Source organism: Chrysochloris asiatica, unplaced genomic scaffold (assembly GCF_000296735.1).
Source record: "Chrysochloris asiatica unplaced genomic scaffold, ChrAsi1.0 scaffold00707, whole genome shotgun sequence".
NCBI classification, from domain to species: domain Eukaryota; kingdom Metazoa; phylum Chordata; class Mammalia; order Afrosoricida; family Chrysochloridae; genus Chrysochloris; species Chrysochloris asiatica.
This window is the reverse complement of record NW_006409225.1, coordinates 120,574-128,265: the sequence shown is the minus strand read 5'-3', so window position 1 is coordinate 128,265 and position 7,692 is coordinate 120,574. Positions and strand designations below refer to the sequence as shown.

Here is a 7,692-nt window from a genome sequence, read left to right as displayed (position 1 = left end):
CACTGACTTGAGGATATTGCTACAATCCCTGAGTTTTGCATATTTTCCAAAGCCCCTCATTCGTTTGACCTCACACCACCTTCTGCACCTCACTCATCCTTACTCTCTGCAACTTTTTGCCCAGGCCATTTGTTTATGGCTCCCACTGTTCTCTCCTTCTTCACTGACCTGACTCTAACTTGACTTACCAGACAGAATAGACAGGCTCTTCCAGGAACTCATTCCAAAGCACCAATACCCACATTCTCTGTAATAGAGTGAATGTTGGCCCCAGAAAGAACTTCCATGTTTTGATCCCTTAATGTATGAATGTGGTCTTATTTGGAAACAGCATCTTTGTAGGTGTAATGAAGTTAATGATCTTGAGATGAGATCATCCTGGACTAGGGTGATGAATATCCTTATAAGAAAAAGGCAAAGGGAAATTTGACACACAGACGAAAAGGCCATGTGGCCACAGAGGCAAACATTGGAGTAATGCCACCATAAGCCAAGGAATGCCTAGACCCATCAGAAAAGGGAAAAGAAAATTTTTCTTCCCCTAAGGCTTTTGGAGAGATAACAAACCCTGATACTTCCTCAGTTTGGGATTTCGGGCCTCCAGAAATGTGAGAGAATATATTCCCATTGTTTTCTATACACTAATATTTTTTTGTAATTTGCTATGGCAAATTAGGAAGTGAATAAATCCCCAAGTCTTAGGAAATGAATAAATCCCCAAGCTGAATTGAGTCATGGCATATACACCATACATTTCCAGAGCCAAGTCCTCACCTTGACCATAGTGTTCTCACACCATAGTGACATAGGTTTCCTTTGTTCTCTCACTGCTTTTGTGATGTATCAGAAACTCCATACACACTTGTGGTGGTGGGGAAATGCAATAAAATGGAACTGACTATAATTGCAAGGAATGGTGGGTGTCAATTTGGCATTTGCCTGTAAGCATTCTTTCATAGTAGTGGTTCAGCGAAAAGTAGGAAGATACTCAATGAGATGAAATGACACAATGGATGCAACAGTTGTCTCAAACATAACAATTATAAGGTTGGTGCATTACTAAGCAGTGTTTCTGTTGTGCATAGGCTTGCTATGAGCTGGAACTAATTTGATGGCGCTTAACAACAACAAAACCATTTTGTAAGCCCGTTATTTCTTCCTTCTGTGGACCTCCAGGTCTCAGATAACAAAAGGAACTCCTTTCACCTGTGATCTCTCCTCCTCATGATCAGGACTCTAAGTTTCCAAAGGCTGCAAAATCTTCCTCTTTTATGACAAACCTGGCTCACAAACAGCTCCTATCCACTACTGCTGGGTGAAACTTTACATACCTTTAATTCTGATCACAAATCAATCTCCATAGCAGGACCTGTCCCTTATCATTATTCCTCAGGAGGATCTACTCCACTCCCTGGATCTCTTGGGAACACTTCATTTTAGATGCTAACAGACTCTATGGCACTTGAAAAATGTACAAAACATAACAATAGTCATAAGCATAGTTCCATCACCATCAACAGATAAATGGATGAGGAAATGTAGTATGTAATTGTACATACAATGGAGCATTACTCTTCCATAAAGAGAAATGAAGTCCTGATACATATTGCAAAATGGTAAACATTGAAAACACTTGTTGTTAAGTACCGTTGAGTTGGTTCCAACTCACAGTGACCATGTATAGAGCTTGTGAGGAACATCTGGTGGGCTTGACCTACAAAGCTTGTGGTTCAAATCAACCTTGTGGTCCAGTGTTTATCCTATAGCACCATACCAGGACACCTTGAAAACACTATTATCAGTGAAATAGCAAAATGACCTTGTATTGTGAGATATAAATAGGCAAATATATAGAAAGCAAATCTTATTAATGGTTACAAAGGATGAAGATAGGGCAAAGGGGGAATCATTACTTAAAGGTTATTAAGATGGTAGAATAAGACAGAAAATGAGGAGAGGCAGGGCTTGCTGGTGGATAGGGTAGAGGTGCAGTGAAGATCTCCATCAGCAATACCACAGAATACCAGATGAAGCAGGTTCAGGGGAGAGCTCCAAAACTCTGAACCACATAGGCAGGAATATTTAAGAATTTTGGAGGCTTATAGCTAGTGGAAAGTATGTTGTTGTTGTTGTTGTTAAGTGCCATCGAGTCGGGTCCGACCCATAGCGACCCTGTACAGGGTTTCCGAGGGTGAGTAAAATATCTCATACTTTAGAATCTCCTAGGCCCAGAGCCAACAACTTGGGAAAGTCCAAACAGCGGGAGCAGGAGGGGGAGCAAGCAGACCCACCAGGAATTAACAACCGTGGGAACCTCGGAGCAAAGGTGGAAATACTCTCTGTTCGGTATTGCTTTATTCTCTTTTTTTGGTATCTGTTCATTGGCCTCTAGCTGTCTGTGCACCTCCATTCTGGTGACTAGAGGGGATGCCTGAGAGAGTGGATACCCCCACCACCACCACTGGAGGGTTCTTCCACCACATATGTGCAAAGATCCTGTCAGCATCTAGAGGGGCTTGACTTTCTCTCTTGTTGAGTACTTTGGAGTTGGTTCTGGCTCATAGTGACCTTGCATGTGATTTCCAGGGCTGTGAAACTTTGCAGAAGCAGAAGGCCTAGTCTTTCCCCTGTGGAATAGCTTGTGGTTTCGAGCTGCCAGCCGTGAGCTTGGAAGCCCAATTTTTAACCAGTATGCTACAAGCATGCAGCTCAAAATGGCCACAGCTAGCCCTGAACTGTTAATTAATAGGGAAAAAGCCAGAACAGGGGCTGTGGAAAGGGATAGGGTTTAAAAACAAAATATGCCAAAAATTAAACCCTGAGGTATAGCATAACAACTAACAGTGGCATCTTGAAATTTATCAGACGGGCTAGAAGGCAAAAAGCTGAAAAATGACATTAAAGTCATACACATATTAGGCTACAGATTTTTTTTTTCTCCTTTTTAATTTTTTTTTCTTTCTTCTCTCTCGCCTCTCCTTTTTCCATGATTATAGACTACAGTATCCAAACTGTTTTTTAGTTTAGTTTAGTTTAGTTTTGTGGTCTTTTTTTGTGTGTGTATGTGTTGTTGTTTTTTGTCCTTGCTTTTTTTTGCTGTTGCTGTTGTTTTTTGATTTTTGATTTTTTTAAATAATTTTATTTCTTTACTTCTGTTGTGTTTTGATTTTATTCCCCCTCTACTTCTAGGGGAATATTTCTCTCCCTATACTACCCAAGAATAGACAGCAATTGCTGCTGTATGGTTAAGATACAATCAAACCCTATAAAGCCCCACAATCCAGGCAAGAACCAATACAAACAGCCATACACCAGGTAGCCAGACAACACCTGCGAAAGTTACTCTGAGTTAAGCAATAAGTATAGAAAGAAGGGAAACCCTCCTCCTGATCACATCTACCTGGAGGCAACTAGAAAGCATACGGAATACCAAAACACACAATCAATTAAGTATTAAGGATACATATAAACACTAAACATGACAAAAAAAAAAAAAAAAGAGAGAGAGAGAGACAATATCAGCACACGTCCTGAAACAAGATAAAATATCTGAGACAAATGACCTAGAAGTAGACTGGACTCCATTCTAGAAGGAGGGCAGACCTTGGAAATGCCTGAGAAGGAATTCAGAAAAATGATTATAAAATGTTTCATAACACTTTGTAATGGAATTGAGAAAAATAAGGAAGAAATCAGGAAAGCACTACAAGAACAATCAAATAAGATAGATACAGCATTGTAAACAATTCAAACCCCACAGAAAGAGGCTCAAATGATTAATAATAGATTATTAGCAATAGACAATACACTGAAAGGGCAAAGGAGTAGAATTGAAGAGATGGAAGGCAGAACTAGTGAACTGGAAGACAAATCTTTCAATATCACTAAGATAGAGGAACAAGCAGTAAAAAAAGGATTAAAAAATCCAAAGAAAATCTAAGAGTCATGTTAGACAATATGAAGAGAAATAATTTAAGAATTATCGGCATTCCAGAACAGGAAGAATCACACAAGTCCACAGAGGAAATAGTTGAAAAACTTCTGGAAGACAATTTCTCTAACATCCAGAAAAGTGAAAAGATAAACATTCAAGAAGCTCAATGAACTCTAAGAAGTATACACCCCAAAAGAAAATCACCGAGACATATCATAATCAAGCTCTCCAAAACCAAAGATAAGAAGACAATCCTGAAAACAGTAAGAGAAAAGAGATGTGTTACACACAAAGGCAAGCAAGTCAGATTAAGCTCAGATCTCTCAGCAGAAACCATGCAGGCAAGAAGGCATACAATATCCTAAAACACACACACACACACACACACACAAAAAGCTGCCAACCAAGAATCCTTTATCCTACAAAGCTATCAATCAAACATGATGGTGTAATCAAAACATTCCAGTATAAACAGAAGCTAAGAGATTTTGCTAAAGCCAACACTGTACTACAAAACATCCTAAAGGGAGTTCTGTGGACGAGAACCAACAAGAACAGACAACAACCAGAGATTGACATACATGGCAGCACCTCTCAGAAATAAATTGACAGAGGGAAGAATCAAGAACAGAACAAAACTCTAAGAACAAACTCAGAGAATCTGGGAGATCACTCTATGATCAAAACAATTACAATGTAAAAGAAGGTAAACACTTAGGATTAGAGATCCAGTTGGTGAGAAGGTCAGGTAGATCACAGGATAAAATAGACTGCAATAAATAGAGGGAAAATGTAATGGAATATAAAATAAACTCAAAGAAATTTAACACTTCACAACATACCAAGAAAATGAAAATCCAAGAAGAACATGTAAACATTAAAACAATGAGGAAACAAACAAAGGAATACAAAAAGCATGAACTCAGCACAGTTGAAGACCCACAGAACAAACACAGCAACAACACCACAAAAACAAAAACAAAAACAAAAAAAATGACCTACCTAAACTTACACAGAGTGAAGTCGAAAACTTGAACAGAACTATAACAAAAGAATTAATTGACCTTTTTTGTTTGTTTGTTAAACCGGCTGGGACCATGGAAGGTATCGAAGAGAAGAAGAGGAAGGTTTCTGCTGTGCCAGAAACCCTGAAGAAAAAGAGAAGGAATTTCGCAGAACTAAAGATCAAGTGCCTGAGAAAGAAGTTTGCCCAAAAGATGCTTCAAAAAGCAAGGTGGAAGCTTATCTATGAAAAGGCCAAGCACTATCACAAGGAATATAGGCAGATGTACAGAATTGAGATACGAATGGCTAGGATGGCAAGAAAAGCGGGCAACTTCTATGTATCTGGTGAGCCCTAGCTGGCATTTGTTATCAGGATCAGAGGTATCAATGGTGTGAGCCCAAAGGTTTGAAAGGTGTTGCAGCTTCTTCTCCTTCACTAGATCTTCAATGGCACCTTTGTTAAGCTCAACAAGGCTTCAGTTAACATGCTGAGGATTGTGGAACCATATATTGCATGGGGATACCCAAACTTCAAGTCAGTGAATAAGCTGATCTATATGCGTGGATATGGCAATATCAATAAGAAGTGAATTGCCCTGACAGATAACACATTGAGTGCATGTTCTCTTGGTAAATATGGGATCATCTGCATGGAGGATCTGATTCATGCGATCTACATCGATGGGAAACATTTCAAAGAAGCAAATAACTTGCTATGGCCCTTCAAATTATTTTCTTGTGGTGGAATGAAGAAAAAGATCACCCATTTTGTAGAAGGTGGAGATGCTGGTAACAGGGAAGACAAGATCAACAGCCCTATTAGAAGGATGAACTAAGGTATCTACCATGATTATTTTTGTAATCTGGTCAGCTAATAAAAAGCAGTGAGTGTTCTCAAGCTGAAAATAAATAAATAAATAAGAATTAATTGATCAGGTCATCAAAAAATGTCCATGCCCAGATGGCTTTACTGGTGAATTTTACCAAACATTCAGAGAAGAACTGACACTCTACTCAAGCGAGTCCAGAATCAGAATTCATTTTTGAAGTCATCTCTGTATATGTATTTCTTTAAGATTTTTAGTTAGCTTTTTTTTTTTTAACATGAATGTAATTTAGATAGTAGATGTGTAATAGATTTGCAAGTGGTGTTTTTCATTAAACGTCTCCATTTTATCTAAGTTGTTACCATGATTGCCATTAAATTCTTTAGAGTCCCTCCTTTTCCTTTTAATATCTAGGGGTACCACAGTGATGATCTCTTTTCATTCTTAATCTACATAATTTCTGCTTTCTCCATATTATACTGAAGGTTTATAATTTTTATTAATTTTCTAAGTAATCTAATTTTACATTTTCTACTTTCTATTTTTTATTTCATTGTTTCCTTTTTTCTACTTTCTTTGTTTTTTATTTCTACTTTCTTTTCTAGTTTCTTAAAATGGAAGCTAAATCATTGATTTTATACTTTTCTTCTTTTTTCATATAAGCATTTAAAAAGCTATACATTTTCCTCTAAAGAGTTCATTAATTACTCCCAACAAGTTGTGAAATATTAGGTTTCATTGTTATTTACTTTAATATACTTTATAATTTCTTTTGTGATTTCTTAGCTGATCCATGAGGTTTGTTTAATCCTTTCCAGAGTCAATATGAGTTGGAACCTACTCAACAATAGTGCTATATATAATTTCATTCTCTTGGTATTGATTGAGTCATCTTTTCTCCTAATCTCTAATTTGGTGGCTCCATAGGATGAGCACTGGACTAGGAACCACAAGTTTGGTGGTTTGATCCCACCATCCACTTCATGGGAGACTGATGCTGCTTTCTTCCCCTATAAAGATTTTTTTTTTTTTTTTAACTCAGAAACCCTATACAGGGTCATTATGAGTCAGAACAGACTCAATGACACTTAACAGCAGCAACAATACCCTCTAGCAATACTATTTTGTGTAAAGTCTAATTTTTCTTATATTTGAATAGCATGACAACATCATTATGCCTACTGTTTGTATATGTATTGTGTTTATTCTAAGCAGCATATTGGGTTTTATATTTTGAATTCCTGTCCTATAATAATGTATCATTTATATTTAGTAAATTTTGTTAATATTGGGCTATGATATTTAGCTGTCCTCTTTCCTCACTACTCTTCTTTTCCTCTTTTTTCTTTTTTTGGCTAAATATGTAATTTTTCAGTTAAGTTTTTCTACTTAATTTTTCAGTAGCTCATTTTATTTATGGTATTTATTTTGTACTTATATTTTTAGTGATTTCTAATAAATTACTATATTCATCTTTAAGATAATTGAAGATAGTAGATACTATTATACTACTTCAATAATAGTGAAAGAGTCTTACAACAGTATAACTTTATGTCCCACATTGCCCTTTTTGTTCTATTTTTCTTATATTTTACTTAAACCCCACAATACATTGTTGTTGTTTTTTTGTTTGTTTTAGTAGTCTCTGAAAATTGTAATTACATATTTAAAAGAAAAAAAAAAAATCACCAAGCCATCCCTCCTACAGCACTCTCTACTCAATTGGTTTCAGTAATTCATTGCAGTGGCCACACAGAACTCACACTATAGGGTTCAAGGAAGTTAACAGATTACAATTCAGAGTCAAAAATTCTCAGGACATAGTTCTTCCAGTCAAAACAGACTCTCCTCAGCCATGCCCACAGTCAGGCCTCTCTTTGTCCAGGCAATGTTACAAAGTGTTTTAGACCTGGTGATAAATATTCA

The 7,692-nt window shown here is 37.0% G+C and overlaps 1 pseudogene; it reads left to right on the top strand.

The window, feature by feature from the left end:
• The first annotated feature begins 5,031 nt into the window (after window positions 1-5,031).
• LOC102841342 lies at window positions 5,032-5,775 on the top strand (annotated as a pseudogene).
• Window positions 5,776-7,692: the final 1,917 nt, after the last annotated feature.